The sequence below is a fragment of the Rhinopithecus roxellana genome, chromosome 5 (assembly GCF_007565055.1).
Source record: "Rhinopithecus roxellana isolate Shanxi Qingling chromosome 5, ASM756505v1, whole genome shotgun sequence".
NCBI lineage: Eukaryota > Metazoa > Chordata > Mammalia > Primates > Cercopithecidae > Rhinopithecus > Rhinopithecus roxellana.
This window is the reverse complement of record NC_044553.1, coordinates 135208469-135224770: the sequence shown is the minus strand read 5'-3', so window position 1 is coordinate 135224770 and position 16302 is coordinate 135208469. Positions and strand designations below refer to the sequence as shown.

The following is a 16302-nucleotide window of genomic DNA, read 5'->3' as shown; positions in this document are numbered from 1 at the left end:
TTCACAGTTCTGGAGACTGGAAAGTCCAAAGTCAAGGCGCCAGCAGATTCAGTGTCTGGTAAGGGCTCATTCCTCATAGATGGCGCCTTCTCTGTGTCCTGGTATGGCAGAAAGGGTCAACAAGCTCCTTCAGGCCTCTTTTATAAAAGTCTTAATCCCATTCATGAGGGGAGAGCCCTCATGACCTAACCACGTGGCAGGCAGATCGTCTGAGGTCAGGAGTTTGAGACCAGCCTGGCCAACGTGGAGAAACCCTGTCTACTAAAAATACTAAAAAAAAAAAAAAAAGCGGGCTGTGGTAGCTCACACCTATAGTCCCAGCTACTTGGGAGACTGAGGCAGGAGAACTGCTTGAACCTGGGAGGTGGAAGTTGCAATGAGCCGAGATCGCACTATTGCACTCTAACCTGGATGACAGAGCAAGACTCTGTCTCAATAAATAAATAAATAAATAGTAAATAAAATAAAGAGTGTTAGGAGCCTTCTCTCCTATAGGCTGTGAACAACTAAGCTTGTTTAGGTCCTGAAATGTCACTGTCATTGTCAGCATGATAAATGCTTTGTGCTGTAATAATATAGAGAATCAGGATGTCTATTCCCCAAAGCCTTTGTGATGGAGAAGGTGGGCTTTCCAGAGGCTCTGACTGTGGAATGTGTCTAGAATCCTCTGCATGTTTTCCAGGTTCACCTCCACACCCTCACCTCTGCTCAGCCGGGTCCTTGCTAGGAGCTGGAACCTGCTTAGTGGGTCTCTGATCACAGCCCCATGCTCCGCAGACCCCGGACTCTCCACAGCCCCAGCTCCTGCCTTGTCCTGGTTCCTTCTACCAAGGGGCACCCTTCTTTACAAAGCCGGACTCTTTTTTATTTTTATTTTTTGAGATAGGGTCTTGCTCTATCACCCAGGCTGGAGTGCAATAAATAGTACAATCACAGCTCACTGCAGACTCCACTGCCTGGGCTTAAGTAATCCTCCTGCCTCAGCCTCCTGAGTAGCAAGGACCACAGATGCACAACAACACTCCAAGCTAATTTTTTAAAACTATTTGTAGGGATGAGGTCTCACTATGCTGCCCAGGCTGGTCTCAAGCTCCTGGCCTCAAGCGATCCTCCTGCCTTAGCCTCCTAAAGTGCTGGGATTACAGGAGTGAGCCACTATGCCTGACCCAAGCCTAACTCTTAAAAAGGGACAGAGCTAGTACCAAGCTTGTGCAAGGACAGTGAGAGAGGGGAGACTCAGTAATTATTTTCCCCCAGTAATTAACAAGACATTTAAAGGACTTACCAGATCACCACAGCTCCATCATCCCTGGGGAACTGTTTGGTTTAGCAGAACTGTTCCCACTGTGCCCCCTTTCACTTTCTTCTTTCCTTGCCCAGACCCCTCCCCCACTTAGTTGATGTTGCGCAAAGCTTTCAAAAACCAAGTTTTGTTCCCAGGTCAGTTATATCCTCCCAGGAAGTTTCCCCATCCCAGGGTGAAGTCAGGCCAACACAGGGTGAAGAGTTCGGAGGGCGGGTGGCGGGGGCAGGGGTGTTTTGCGCGGGACAAGGAGTTCTATTTTGTTGTTGTTATTCTTTGTGTCATTTCTAGAGAGATAGGAAGGAAAACAGTAAACATTCTTCAATTCTGCACAGAAGCCGAGAAGGGATTTTCTTCAGGAACCTCCCTCTGGGTCAAGGCTCTGCCATGGCCGGGAGGCAGAGGGTGGGGGGTTAAGAAATATAAGGCCCAGTTCCCCGTGGAGGCGGGGGTTCGGTGAAACCAATCCTTTGACTTAGTTCAGTGAAACCAATCCCTTGAATGTGGAATGGAACCAACATGCAACTCAGTTTGCTTTGGCTCTCACTGTGCATTTGAGCGAAAGCAAGGGAAGCACTTCCCCTTCCCCTGGCTGAAAGCTCAGCTGACCCCGAGGCTCTTCTGGTCATGCTTAGGTATGTGCATTTTATGTCACAAAATCCATTATCGACTTAGAGATTTAAAGTAGCCAGTCAAAGATATTAAATGACACTTGCATTTTTCTTCAAAGAGAAATCTTCTTCCTCCTGCCCTAGTTAAGGCCTTAGTTGGGGGCTGCCAGCTGCCAGGGACTGGGCATGGTGAGCTTTTGTCTATTCTCTGCTGAATACCCCTCTCCCCACTTGCTGGTTGCTTTCAGAGTCTAAGTGGAGGTGATGGGTGAGGATGCCGGGAAGCAGATGGGGAGCAGGGGAATAGGGCCGTTTTTACTTGACTGTATGATTGCCAGCTCTCTGGGTGTGGCAGATGGTGAAAGCTCTTTCTGGAGGGTTCCCTGTGTTCTTCAGAAGTTCCCATCTCAGCCAGGTGCAGTGGCTCATGCCTGTAATCCCAGCACTTTGGAAGGCGGAGGCGGGCAGATCACTGGAGCCCAGGAGTTCTAGACCAGCCTGAACAATATGGCGAAACCCTGTCTTTACCAAAAATACAAAAATTAGCTGGGCATGATGGTGCACACCTGTAGTCCCAGCTACTTGAGAGGCTGAGGCAGGAGGATCACTTGAACCCAGGAGGCAGAGGTTGCAGTGAGCCAAGAATGCGCCACTGGACTCCAGCTTGGGCAACAGAGCAAGACCCTGTCTTAAAAAAAAAAAAAAGTTCCCATCTCTAAGGTTCTCTCCTGAAGTTCCCTGTTCTACACCTCCATTTCAGGTATGGCTATGACTCCGTCTTCAACCCCCAGAAATCCAGCATCCTCTTGCAACTTCTTCCTGCTGACATCTCTTTGCCCTTCTCGGAGGCCCTACAGGACTTAAAATGACCCCCCCACCTTGGCCCTCTCTCCTGCCATGGTCCAGTCTGATCCACATCTGGCCCATGGGAATAACTCACACAGCTCCTTCACTCATCCTAATGCAGTCCCTCCTGGCACAGTCCCATGGGGGCCCACAGCTCCAAGTGGCTGCATGGAAGCCTCCATCACTGGGCTTGAGTCGAAGGTGGTACCTTCAGCTCCTCGGTGGGGTAACTTACAGCATAGCTTTGCCATCTCTGGAAGTTTCTATTCCCAAACTCTCCCCATTCTCCACACTTTATATTCTTGGTAAGCTGAGGGCCCTGAGTGCTATGCAACTGGTTCCCCATTATTTCCTTTGTAAATACTACATGTAGGAGTCTGTCTCACATTCAGTTTGCTATCTGATATAGTGGTAGCCTGCTTCCACGATGGCCCCTCATTGTCACCATCTCCTGGTATTCACATGGTTATGTCTCTTCCCTTCCTTAACAGGGCCGACCCTTGTAGCCACTTGCTATTGCAGAGCTGATGGCATGCATCTTCTGAGGCTAGGTCATTGTTGTATGTTGAATGATGTCCCCCCAGAAGATATGTTGCAGCCCTAACCCCCAGGGCCTATAAATGTGACCTTTTCTGGAAATAGTCTTTGCAGCTGTCATCAAGGGTTGTTCTTGACTAGAGTGGGCACTACATCCACTGACTGGTATCGTCATAAGGAGAGAGAGACACAGAGTAGACAGACACAAGGGAGAAGGCCGTGTGAAGATGGAGGTGGAGATTGGAATGATACAGCCACAAGCCAAGAAACATCTGTGGCCATCAGAAGCTAGAAGAGGCAAGGAATGATTTATTCTTTCCCACTTATTCTTTCACCAATGAGTACCTTCCATGTGCCACTGTTCTGACCCTGCTGACAGCGTGGTTTCAGACTTCTGGCCTCCAGAATTGTGAGAGTAAATTTCTATTCTTTTAAGTCATCTTGCTTGTGGTACTTTGTTACAGCAGCCCTGTGGATCTAATACAGTCATAAGAGACATTATGACCTCCTCCCTGCTCTCTTTTGAACCACTCATTCTGGGAGAAGTTAGCTGCCATGTCCTGAAGCTACTCAGGGAGGTCTATGGAGAGGTCCACGTGGCAAGGAACTGAGGCCTCTTGCCAATAGCCAGCACCATCTTGCCAGCCTTGTGAGTGTGCTATCTTAGAAGCACATTATACGGCCCCAGTCAAGCCTTCAGATGAGTGTATAACAACTTGACATCTTGACTGCAACCTCATGAGAAACCCTAAGCCAGAACACCCAGCTAAGCCACTCCCCAGTTCCTGACCAAGAGAAACTATGAGATAATAAATGTTTATTATTGTTTTAAGCTACTAAATTTTGAGGTAATCTGTTATGTAGCAATAGATAACTAATACTAATATCTGTCATATTGGGGCCTCACTGTAACTTGGAACAGAAAGAGTTCCATATTATAATTATAATTCTTTTTTTTTTTGAGACAGAGTCTTGCTCTGTTGCCCAGGCTGGAGTGCAGTGGCCGGATCTCAGCTCACTGCAAGCTCTGCCTCTCGGGTTTATGCCATTCTCCTGCCTCAGCCTCCTGAGTAGCTGGGACTACAGGCACCCGCCACCTCACCCGGCTAGTTTTTTGTATTTTTTAGTAGAGACGGGGTTTCACCATGTTAGCCAGGACGGTCTCAATCTCCTGACCTTGTGATCCGCCCGTCTCGGCCTCCCAAAGTGCTGGGATTACAGGCTTGAGCCACCGTGCCCGGCCTCCATATTATAATTCTTAAACGTTACTTGGAATGGTTAGGGGCCTTAATGCTAGCCTCTCTGGGGATATTTCCAGCAATGGGCCCCACAGCCATTTATAGTGAGTTGTCCCACTTATTCTTTCATCAGTGAGCACCTTCCATGTGTCAGATGCTATATTAGAGACTGGGGCTATAGAAATGAACAGTCTTTTGGGAAGCCCAGACAGGGGGATCACCTTAGGTCAGGAATTCAAGACCAGTCTGACCAACATGTAGAAACCCCATCTCTACCAAAAAAAAAAAAAAAAAAATTAGTTGGGTGTGGTGGCGCATGCCTGTAATCCCAGCTACTTGGGAGGCTGAGGCAGGAGAAACCTGGGAGGCAGAGGTTGTGGTAAGCCAAGATTACACCATTGCACTTCAGCCTGGGCAACAAGAGTGAAATTCTATCTCAAAAAAAGAAAAAAAAAAAAAAGAAATGAACAGCCCTCTTCTTAATCTCTTAACCAGTGGTCATTATGGTCTCTGCCAGTAGAGCACAATGGGCAAGAAGGACAGCACTGCTTTGCAGAGAAGGGAAAAGAGTGACATCACTGAGGCACTGAGAAGAGAAGCAGTCAGTGATGTGACCCTGAAGAGGCAAGAAGAGGACCAAGTTCAAGAGTCTGCAAGAATAGTGGGAGGTAGAGCTGGAACTAGGATCCAGACACCCCATTTCTAGTCTTGAATTTGTGCTTCCTGAACTACACAGAGGCTGGCTCATGGTACCAGGGTCTCTGAAGATACCTGGAGGCATGGACTTGAATCCTGCTGGGATACTACTCTTTGGATAATAATTTCTCTATCGAAAGGCAGGGTACAGAGTCTTGGAATCTTGTTTCTGCTCTGCCATCTTAGCTAAATAACTCCCTTTGGAGATCCTTTGAACCCTGGTATATCAGCAAGCCCCTCTAAAACATCATAAGCCTCAGGACAAGAAGCCTGGCCGCCTCCTCCATCTGAATCTTAGCCCTTCTTTTTTTGAGACGGCGTTTCACTCTTGTTGCCCAGGCTGGAGTGCAATGGTGTGATCTTGGCTCACCGCAACCTCTTCCTCCTGGGTTCAAGCGATTCTCCTGCCTCAGCCTCCAGAGTAGCTTGGATTACAGGCATGCAAAACCATGCCCTGCTAATTTTGTATTTTAAGTAGAGATGGGGTTTCTCCGTGTTGGTCAGGCTGGTCTTGAACTCTCGACCTCAGGTGATCCGCCCGCCTCTGGCCCTTCTTAGTAGTGATGTTTTCTAAACAGGTTAGATCAGAATTTGACACCTACTGAAATCTCCTGGCCCCTCCCAAGGTCAAATTGCACATCTTGCCGATGAGAAGAGCCTTCACTTCTTGAGCATCATCTACTCAGCAGCAAGTGATTTCTCTAATCTTCACAACACCCTCTCAAGGCAAGGGATCATGCACCACACTTGGCAATCTAGGAAAGTGAAGTTCAAGAACAAGCCCCAGGACACATGGCTAGTGGCAGCGAGACACAGAGCTGGAACTCCAACCCAGGCCTGTCTAACCCTAAATCTCCTCCTATCCACTCCCTCCTTGCTGCCACAGAGGGTGACTCAGAGCTACTCAGTCTGGGGAATTCAAGCCAGTATCCCAGGAAGTGGAATTTTCTCCAGTGTCCTAGGAAGGAGAGATTACCATGGCATGGGGTGGGCCAGGTAGACACAAGAGGCAGTGAAGTTGCATAAAGTGGTGATTAAAGAGAATGGAGTCTGCTGTGGTTTGGATATGGTTGTGTCCACCTAAACTCATGTTGAAATTTGACCCTCAGTGTGGTGGTGTTGGGAGGTGGGGCGTAGTGGGAGGTGTCTGGGTCATGGGGGCAGATCTGTCAGGAATGGCTTGGTGCCATTCTCACAGTGGAGAGTGAGTTTTCACCCTGGCAAGGCTGGATTCTTGTAGGAATGGATTTGTTCCCAAGACAGTGGGTTGTTATAAAGCCAGGATGCCCCTTGGGTTTTCCCTTCTTTGCAAGTGTCCACTCTCCCTTTGACCTTCTATATGTTGCAGCTCTCACCAGAGGCTGAGCAGATGCTGAGGCCATGCTTCTTGATTTTCCCAGCCAACAGAATTGTGAGCTGAATAAACCTCTCTTCTTTATAAATTACCCAGTCTCAGGTATCCTGTTATGGCAACACAAAATGGACCAAGACAGGTAGGTGACAGAATGTCCAGGTTTGAAACCTAGCTTTTCCTTGTGCACCACATCTCAGGTTCTTCATCTGAAAGTTGGGGATAAGAGCATGTACCTCCTTGGGTTTTGGGGAAGATTAAATGAGATAATGCATGTGAAATTCATGGCAAGAATAAACCGCCCATTACATTTTTCTGCTATTAACTTTGCTATTGACATTACTTTCCCTCCACGGCCACTAGACTCTTGTATCAGGCAAATATTTGAAGAGAGACAAATTTAAACGAAATAGATGTAACTTGGAGGATGATGGCAGAGAAATCTGTGGCTTGACGGTTTTTTTGTTTTGTTTTGTGTTTTGAGACAGAGTCTTGCACTGTTGCCCAGGCTGGAGTGCAGTGGCGTGATCTTGGCTCACTGCAACCTCTGCCTCCCGGGTTAAAGCAATTTTCCTTCCTCAGCCTCCCTAGTAGCTGGGATTACAGGTGCCCGCCACCACGCCCGGCTAATTTTTTGTATTTTTATAGAGACGGGGTTTCACTATGTTGGCCAGGCTGGTCTCGAACTCGCGACCTCGTGATCCACCCGCCTTGGCCCTCCAAAGTGCTGGGATTACAGGCATGAGCCACTGTGCCCGGCCTTGAAGGTTGTTTTTCTAATTTTTTTTTCCAGTTGTAAGACAGCTCCCTGTGTAAGATGATGAGTGTGATTAATTGCAATCAGCTCCTCTGCATGTAATGAGGGAAGCTGGATGTCATCTTGTGGCTTCTGTCCAAGTTGATGCAGTTATCTATTGTGTCCACAGGGTGTCACTATCAATCACGCTGCGACTGAATACAGCCAAACCAGGATACTCAGGGAATTGGAACCTGTAACCAGACTTCCATTTAGTACAGACACAGCGCCAGGGGGCTGAGCATTCTTTAGCAACACCCTTTGGACCCCTTCTCTACACCAATGCTGTGTGACCTGAAGGGCTGGGGACATGAAGGAGCAGCTCAGCTGAGGTGACCCAGATGGTTGGGCTCGGAGCTGGAAGAACACTGTGGTCTCCTACCTCCCGATTCCTGCATCTGTCCTGCTTGTAAGAGGCTTGCCAAGAACAGGAGCTCTTGTTTGTAGGTCTCTAGAGATGGCCACCGCAGGGAGTGTGATTTGAAGATGGGGTCGGGGTGACATTACAGGCCCCCTTTAGGCTCTGCTGGGTTGCAGGCCAGCTCTCTGGGCTGCCTTTCTGATGGCTGCTATTTTAAAGGCAGATAGGATGAAATTAGCAACTTTTATCATTCAACTAGCAAGGGCTCAGGACAGGCAGCCCCCTTCTGCGAATGTGCCTAGCTCCTGCTCCAGAATGGAGGAGTCTCTGTGGCTCTAGGGGAGCTGGCCTTCTATGGAATCTGAGCAATGTACTGCACAGGGAGAAGACGCTACCAGCTGATACCAGTGTCTTATGCAGAGACATTTCCAGGACACCACGTTAAGCAGCAGAGACACAAGAAGTCAAGGCCCATGTGCTCTGGTGTGGATGTGTGCCTCCTGTGCCTCAGTGGCATCATCTGTACCATGGGAGGTGTGTAATGAGGGGTGCGATCACGTCTGCAAGGGCACGTACATAGTAGATGCCCAGGAAGTGCCAGTCCCCATCTCCTTCCCAGTTTCTTCAGAGCCTTCTGGAAGGCACTGGCATAGTCCAGTCCTGAGGCATTGATTTTTCTTTCATGGATGATCAGGAGCTTCTGTGATTTCTTCCCCCTCACTCTTCATTTTGCCAAGATGTTGCCCATAGTAACCTCAGCAGTGGAGCGGGGATTCTGCACTGTTCCACTGCCCGGGGCTGCACATCCACGTGAGCGGGGCAGACCCGTCCCAGAGCGCTTTGCCCTCGGAAGGCAGCCTCACCTGCAGGGGCAATGCTGTGGACAGCTCTGGCATGTCCTCCAGGGCCCTGGCATAGTCAGTGAGAAAAGGCCCCCAGGCGTGGGCTTCTCCCATCAGTCAGGTTCAGAAGGCTTCCTGGGGTAAGTAGAGACGCTCCCTACCCAACTGAGTTGTTAAAATGACAGGAGGGAGAGGGGAAGGTCTGGGCCTGTGGCACTGTGATTTTTTCTTTCTTTCTTTCTTTCTTTTTTTTGGAGACTCACTGGGGTAGAAATGAGGACAGGAAGAAGTACAATCCGTCTGGGATTGGTTTATTTTTATTGCTTTTTAAAATCATGTGACTAATTGGTGTTCATTGAAAAAGAGAAAACAAAAATAAGCCAAGAGAAGACAGCAAAAATAGTCTGTTAACATCTTGGCAAATATCCTTTTTCTCTGCATAGAAACAGAGAATACTTTTGTTTCACTTATAAAATGTTTCTTGCTGTACACAGCTTTATAACCTGCTTTTTTCTTAATGGAACAATATACTAGGACATGTTTTCAGGCCAACAGATAAATATACTTCACTTGCATTGATGCTGTTGGCCCCATGGTGTTCTGATGGTTGGTAATTTACCCTGTCATTCTGTCTCCCTTTACTCAGTGGCAAAAATGGCCTGGGCACCTGCCCCTGGGCCTGGGCTGGACATCGGTCCTTGGCAGATGGGGAAGGTTGGCGACCAGCAAGGCACAGAATAAGGACACATGGTCCCAGCAGACCCTTGGGATGACCTTGACCACTTGGACCTTGGAGAGAGAGGGGACAGGAGAAGAACAGAGGGCAATGCCACATGGAGGGGAGGGTGCAGATGGCTGGTGGCTGGAACTCCGGGAGGCTGAGCAGTGAGGGTGGCAGGAGAGAACTGGCTCTTTCTAGATAGGGGAATATCGTGGTTAGGGTTCTGGGGTCAGATTGGATCTGGGCTGTGTCACCTACTAGCTGAGGAACAAATAATTGAGCCTTGGGGCCGGGTGCGGTGGCTCACGCCTGTAATCCCAGCACTTTGGGAGGTCAAGGCGGACGGATCTGCTGAGGTCGGGAGTTCAAGACCAGCCTGACCAACATGGAGAGACCCCATCTCTACTAAAAATACAAAATTATTAGCCGGGGTGGTGGCGCATGCCTGTAATCCCAGCTACTTGGGAGGCTGAGGCAGGAGAATCGCTTGAACCCGGGAGGCAGAGGTTGTGGTGAGCCGAGATCACGCCATTGCTCTCCAGCCTGGGCAAGAAGAGCGAAACTCCATCTCAAAAATAAAATAAAATAAAATAAATAAATAATTGAGCCTTGGATCATCACCTATAAAACTAATAATAGATTAGATTGATGTGCCAGGCTTAAATGAAAGAATCTACAAGCTATAAAAAGTGCTGCGTGGCAGCTGCCTTTAAACTTATTCTTACCATTGACTTTGTTATTGTTGTTGCTGCATTTCCAGGTAATGCAGAAGGGCTTCCCTCTTCCCTAGCCCATCCCTCTTTCTCATTTCTCTCACATTCCTGCTTCTCTTTCTCTTTCTTTTCCCCTGCAAGAGCTTTGGCTCCGGGAGCAGTGGCAGGAGGGAGGGAAGAGGAGGCTGCAGCCGCTACAGCCTCATGCCACATGGGGGCAGCAAGGCCCTCTGAAATGTGGGCCTGCCTCTCCCACCATGCCTTCTGGCGGGTGCAATGGCCCAGAAGAAAGAAATCCATACCCACCTGGGCCCAGGTAGGGAGGCACTGCCCAGAGGGGTCCCACGGTCCCCAGGTTGGACCGGCCAGGCCCTGGCAGCCAGAGTGGGTGACTGTAACAACAGGTCACTCTGGTGCCCCAGAGTGGGGCTGGGTCTGCTAAAGAGGGAGGGGGAGAATCTGGAGAAGGGTGGGAAGGAGGTGTGAGGGTTCTCCAGGAACCTACAAAGCTCCAGGTGCCATGAGAGGTGGCCCTGGGAAATTGGCCAGCTGAACTTGGTCTTTGGGACAGCCCAGAAGAGAGAATTAAGTGGGAGTCAGTATAGCACAGTGGCTTAGCACATGGGCTCTGGGGGCTGGCTGGACCTGGTGGCCACTGGTGGCTCTGGCGCTTACCAGCTGTGTGGCCTGGATCGATTCACTTAACCTCTCTGAGTCTCCATTTTCTCACCTGTAAATAATAGTAGTACCTACCTCATAGAGTTTGTGAAAACTAAGGTAATATACATAGAGCACTTGGCACACTGCCCAATCCATGGCAGCTTAGTTATTTTTATCACTATCAGGTAAGTTGGCCTGGAGAGCTGGGAGACAGTTGTGTATAGAAAATGCATGTGCTGGCCGTGCACATGCATGGTGGCTCAAGCCTATAATCCTAGCACCTTGGGAGGATTGCTTGAGGCCAGGAGTTTAAGACTAGCCTGGTTAGTTCAAGACTAACATGGCGAGAGCCCTATCTTTACAAAAAATACAAAAATTAGGTGTGGTAGTGCACAACTGTGGTCTCAGCTACATGGGAGTCTGAGGCAGGGGGATTGCTTGAACACAGGAGGTCAAGGCTGCAGTGAGCCACAGTCGCACTACTGCACTCTAGCCTGAGTGATAGAGCGAAACCCTATCTTAAAAAAAAAAAAAAGAAAAATAGACCAGGTGCGGTGGCTCACACCTGTAATCCCAGCACTTTGGGAGGCCAAGGCGGGCAGATCACCTGAGGTCGTGAGTTTGAGACCAGCCTGGCCAGTGGATGGTGAAACCCCGTCTGGCCAGCAGAAATGGTGAAACCCCGTCTCTACTAAAAATACAAAAATTAGCTGGGCATGGTGGTGCAAGCCTGTAGTCCCAGCTACACAGGAGGCTTAGGCAGAAGAATTGCTTGAACCTGGGAGGTGGAGGTTGCAGTGAGTCAAGATCACGCCACTGCACCTCAGCCTGGGTGACAGAGCAAGACTCCCTCTGGAAAGGAAAGGAGAGGGGAGGGGAGGGGAGGGGAGAAAAGAAAGAAAAGAAAGAAAGAAAATGAATGTGTTTCCTTAAGTTCACAACTGTAGCTGGGTATTCTTTGCAGGACCAGGTTGGGGTATGCATGGCTGGGGATCTGGAGAGGAAAGAATTGGGAGGTTGGGGTCAAAGGGCAATTCTAATAAAGAACAAGGAGTGGGGGCCTCTAGGCTTGGCTGCTTTGAAACCAGGTAAAGACTCCAGTCGCCTTCCTGGTTAAGGAACATGTTGTATGTGTCCACACCATACCTCTTTCCTCCAGGCTGCTCTTGAAGCAGTCCCACTCCTCCTGGGGGTGCAGAGCAGGGGTCTACAGTGGTGCCTGCATGGGAAGTAGAAGAGGGCTAGCATGGAGGAGAAGGGGGCTCAGTGTCCTTGAGCAGCTAAGGCCTGTTGGTCAACCTGGGTCCACCCTGCAGGGAAGCAGGTGCCCCTGCTGGCCTCCTTGTTGTGCACAGGCAGCCTGGGCCCTGGACCAGGCCTCCCATTTCCTGCTAATGAGGCGCGGCTCCTCCACTGGCAGAGGGGCCATGCTCCTGGCAGGCAGGCTAGCGGGTGGGTGAGCGTGTGTCTGCCTATGTTCTTTTAACTTCTCCAGAAAGGTCACCGACGGGTCTCCATTAGGAGCGGTCTTGAGCCCTGTACTATTTTCTCATACAATTTAATCTACTCCCTGGATGGCCTCCAGTGTGTGAGCCACTGACAATCGCAGGTTTTTGCAATCAATTTCCTGGAAGTGGCGGCCCAGCTGGCAGCCACATGATGGATATATGCTAGGCGACCTGGTTCAGCAGAGGCTGAGGGGGCTTAGGAACCCCAGGCTGCCTTCCCACACCATGGCAGGGTCCCCGAAATGTGGGACGCATGCACTTCTGACCACCAGCTCCACCCTGAAGCATCAATGCCTGGAGAACCACTCACACATGTGCACAAAGAGACATGAGTGAGCATGCTCGGTGCAGAATTGTTTGTATGGTAAAAACTGGAGCCGCCTTATCTGTTCATCAGGCAGGGCTGCTGCATTCTGGGTGTGGATGGCATCCCCTGGAATTGTGCAGAGGCACCATTTACCGTGAAAACCTTTTGACCCATGTCCCCTACAGCTGGGACCCTGAGTGAGGGTGGGAGTGGGAGGGGCGTGGTTGAATTAACTGTGTTACAGGCATGCATGGAATATTAGGTAGAGGCTAAAAAAAAAAAAAAAAAAAAAAAATGAGGCTAGCCAGGTGTGGTGGTGCGCACCTGTAGTCCCAGCTACTCATGAGACTGAGGCAGGAGGATTGCTTGAGCCCAGGAAGTTGAGGTTGTAGTCAGCTACAATTGCACTAGTGCACTCCACCCTGGGCAAGAGTGAAACCACATCTCTAGAAAAAAGAAAAAAAAAAGAGGATGTTCTATTTTTGTTGACATGAGACAATGTCCAGGATATACAGTTATGGGGGGAAAGTTGCAAAGCAATGTGGTCAGCATGATCCCCTTCATGTAAAATCAAAGCAAAACAAAGATCTTGACATCATCCCCCTGGGTATGTACATGTACTATGCAGGGAAATGCCCAGAAGTCTGGGATGATTGGGGAAAACAGTGATATTGGCCAGAAATGGAATAAAAGGAATTTTTCATTTTTCTTTCTTTTTTCTTTTCTATTCTTTTTTTCTTTTCTTTTCTTTTCTTTTTTTTTTTTTTTTTTTGAGACAGAGTCTAGCTCTGTCGCCCAGGCTGGAATGCAGTGGCAAGATCTCAGCTCACTCCAACCTCTGCCTCCTGGGTTCAAGCCATTCTCCTGCCTCTGCCTCCTGAGTAGCTAGGATTACTACAGGCACGCACCACCACACCCAGTTAATTTTTGTATTTTCAGTAGAGACGGGATTTCACCATGTTGGCCAGGCTGGTCTTGAATGCCTGACCTCAAGTTATCCACCTGCCTCAGCCTCCCAAAGTGCTGGGATTACAGGCGTGAGCCACCGTGCCTGGCTCACTTTTCTTCTCTCTTTACCTCTGCTCACACTTTTTTCCCCAGGGAGGGAAAAAAATGTGTAAAAATAGAAAAAGAAAGTTCCCTCCTTTCTTCTTTGCCTGTTACCTAACTCCCTCATCCATCAAAGCCTTCCGCAAATTCCTAAATTCCCATTTTTTATCATCTCCTACAGAGCAGCTCCCTTCAAAGTTCCTTTCCATTTACTCTCCAAGAAGGAGCCCTGGGCAGGAGAGCTGGACATTGCCTGGACCCACATCAGAAGGCCCCGGCTGCACTGGCCAAAGCATCCTATGCCCATCCTGGCCTTGTGATCTGAGTCTGGGGCTGCGGTGGCCAGGTTGTCCAGTGGACACTGTAGAGGCAGCCTTGGGGTGAGAAGCCCCTCATGTGGACCCGCAGCAAGGGACATAAGTGGGAAGGAATTCAAAGGCTGAGGGGGAAGCAGGGGTGTAGCTACATCAAATAAAGCTCCTTCTTCTCACACCTGCCAGCATGCTGGGAGGATGCTACCTGTAGCATCCTAGGGATGGCAGAAAGGGGCAAGCATGGCTCTGCCTCCAGCCTCTGTGCCTGGTGCAGGCTCCACTGTGGTGTGGGGTCTCTGGCAGTGAGGACTAGGCTACAGCCACCACTCTGGCCTGTGAATCCATTGCCAGCATAGAGTCCCTCAAACTCGTCCTGCCAGGCCTAGGGCAATAGCTGTGACCCTCCATGACTTGCTCTGAGGAAGGAGCCTTCCACTCTAGAGATTGCGTGGCTGCCAAGCCTACCAAGGGCCCAGCCTCCACTTCCCGGGGAGCCTTTGTTTTCTCCTTCCTTGTTCTAGAAGGAAGAATGGGGGCTGGGGGCACGATCATGGACTATACACCTCTTCTGTGATAGAAGCCCAGCTGGTTTCCTGAGACTTCAGCCCATTCACATCCCTTAACCGCCCTGTAGATGAGGCTCACAGACATGGGAGTGACGGGGTGTGACTTGGCCACACAGCCGGAAGATATGGAGCTGAGATCCATACCCCGGTCCTTCCATCCCAGGGGCCACTCATTCCCACGATGCCTCAGTGCAGCCTTGCTGTTTTGCGGGCTCAGACAGGATGCTTACCCTTTACTCCTGGTGAGCAGAGAACCTAGCCATGGAAGGAAGCCCAAAGAAGGAAAAGCTCCTGGGGCTCCTGGGGGCTCCCCAGCCCTCCCTGACCACTCCTCTGCGGGGGCTGCTTCCATGCTTCCGGGGGTCTTTCTTGCTTCCCGGTCCTCTGCATGCTTCCCTGACACCTCCACTTATGGAGCTCAGACCCTGCTTGCGGGAGTCAGGTCAGCCAGGCCTTGACCCCACCCGTCCCCTGCTCACGGATTCAGGGTCCTTTTTGCTGGCATCACCCTGTCCCAGCCAGACTGGAGGACCCCTTCTTCTCAGCTCTCAGCCCTTCCTGCCAACATCTTTTAGCCAAGATTCAGCAAATCAGCAAAGTCTGATGTTAACATGGCTTCCATCCCAGCTCTGTCATCACTAGGCATGTGACCTTGAGAATGTCTCGGAACATCTGTCTCCCAGTTTTGTCATCTATAAAATGGGAATGCTAACAGCGATATTCCTAGAGCTGTTGCAAGCGTCAAACATACACATAATCGGAACAGCTCCCTACTGTGCTTCGCACTCTGTATGTCTTTACTGTTACTGTTACCTCTTTCTTCCTCTGAGCTCCTTCCACAGGATGGGTTATTCTGCAGATCCATGGCTGGGAGGAAATTAGAGTGGGCTGGATGGAAACCAGGCAGTAGGCCTGATGAAACTGCCATATGGTGCTTTGCTCAGAGCTGTATATGGGAAGAACAAGTTCATATGCCAGTTGGGTGGTGGTGGAGACCGGGGAGGGAAGTAACAGGGACAGGGCTTTGCATATGCTCTATTTTTTGCTGCCTACCTCTCCCTAAAGCCCATGGCCTCCAATCCCCATTGTCCCCCTTTCCTTTGGGTCTCTGGGTCTCAGATCATCTTGTGAAAAACCCCATGGAGAGGTGTGGCAGCTGGAAAGAGGAGGAAGTGAGATGGATAACCATGCTGTCTAGTGGCTGGCACCCTGCATGAGCTCAGCTACTGGCAGGTTCTACTGTGGTGTTTAACAGTAACTGTGAGCAGACCGGGCACGGTGGCTCACGCCTGTAATCCCAGCACTTTGGGAGGCCGAGGAGGGCGGATCATGAGGTCAGGAGATCGAGAGCATCCTGGCTAACAAGTGAAACCACATCTCTACTAAACATATAAAAAATTAGCCAGGCGAGGTGGCAGGCACCTGTGGTCCCAACTACTCGGGAGGCTGAGGCAGGAGAATAGTGTGAACCCGGGAGGCGGAGCTTGCAGTGAGCCGAGATGGCGCCACTGCACTCCAGCCTGGGCGACAGAGCGAGACTCCGTCTCAAAAAACAAACAAACAAAAAAACCAGTAACTGTGGGCAAAGCCAGTGTGAGTCTCTCAAGCCAATTGTGGTTTCTCTTTAATTCTTTCTCTCTACAAGACACCCTTGAAAAGAAAGTCATTCTTGATACAAAGCACTGGGAGCCCTCACAGCTGGCCCTAAAAACAACCAATAGCTCCTTATCTGGCACATGTATATCTCTTTGCTTTCCCTGCTACGTTGCCCCTGAAAATACCACATCTGTCCTGCTCACCGCTGAGTTCTGATGCACCAAGCATGAACTAATAGTCGATCTGTACTTGTAGACAGGGTGATGGAGGAGGGATCTGCAAACTT

At 49.9% G+C, this 16302-nt stretch overlaps 1 protein-coding gene and 1 long non-coding RNA gene across 2 annotated transcripts in view; one reads left to right on the top strand and one right to left on the bottom strand.

The window, feature by feature from the left end:
- CIPC (CLOCK interacting pacemaker) overlaps positions 1 to 1403 on the bottom strand; it is a 38563-nt gene extending 37160 nt beyond the window's left edge. Inside the window, exon 1 of the mRNA XM_030930625.1 lies at positions 1286 to 1403. The gene's annotated coding sequence lies outside the window, so the exon portion shown is untranslated. The remainder of the gene's footprint in view (positions 1 to 1285) is intronic.
- A 448-nt stretch (positions 1404 to 1851) lies between these two features.
- LOC104677608 lies at positions 1852 to 9161 on the top strand. Its single transcript, XR_750073.2, has 3 exons — positions 1852 to 1938; positions 6580 to 6642; positions 7509 to 9161. It is a non-coding gene; the product is annotated as an uncharacterized LOC104677608 (long non-coding RNA).
- The last annotated feature ends 7141 nt before the right edge of the window (positions 9162 to 16302 follow it).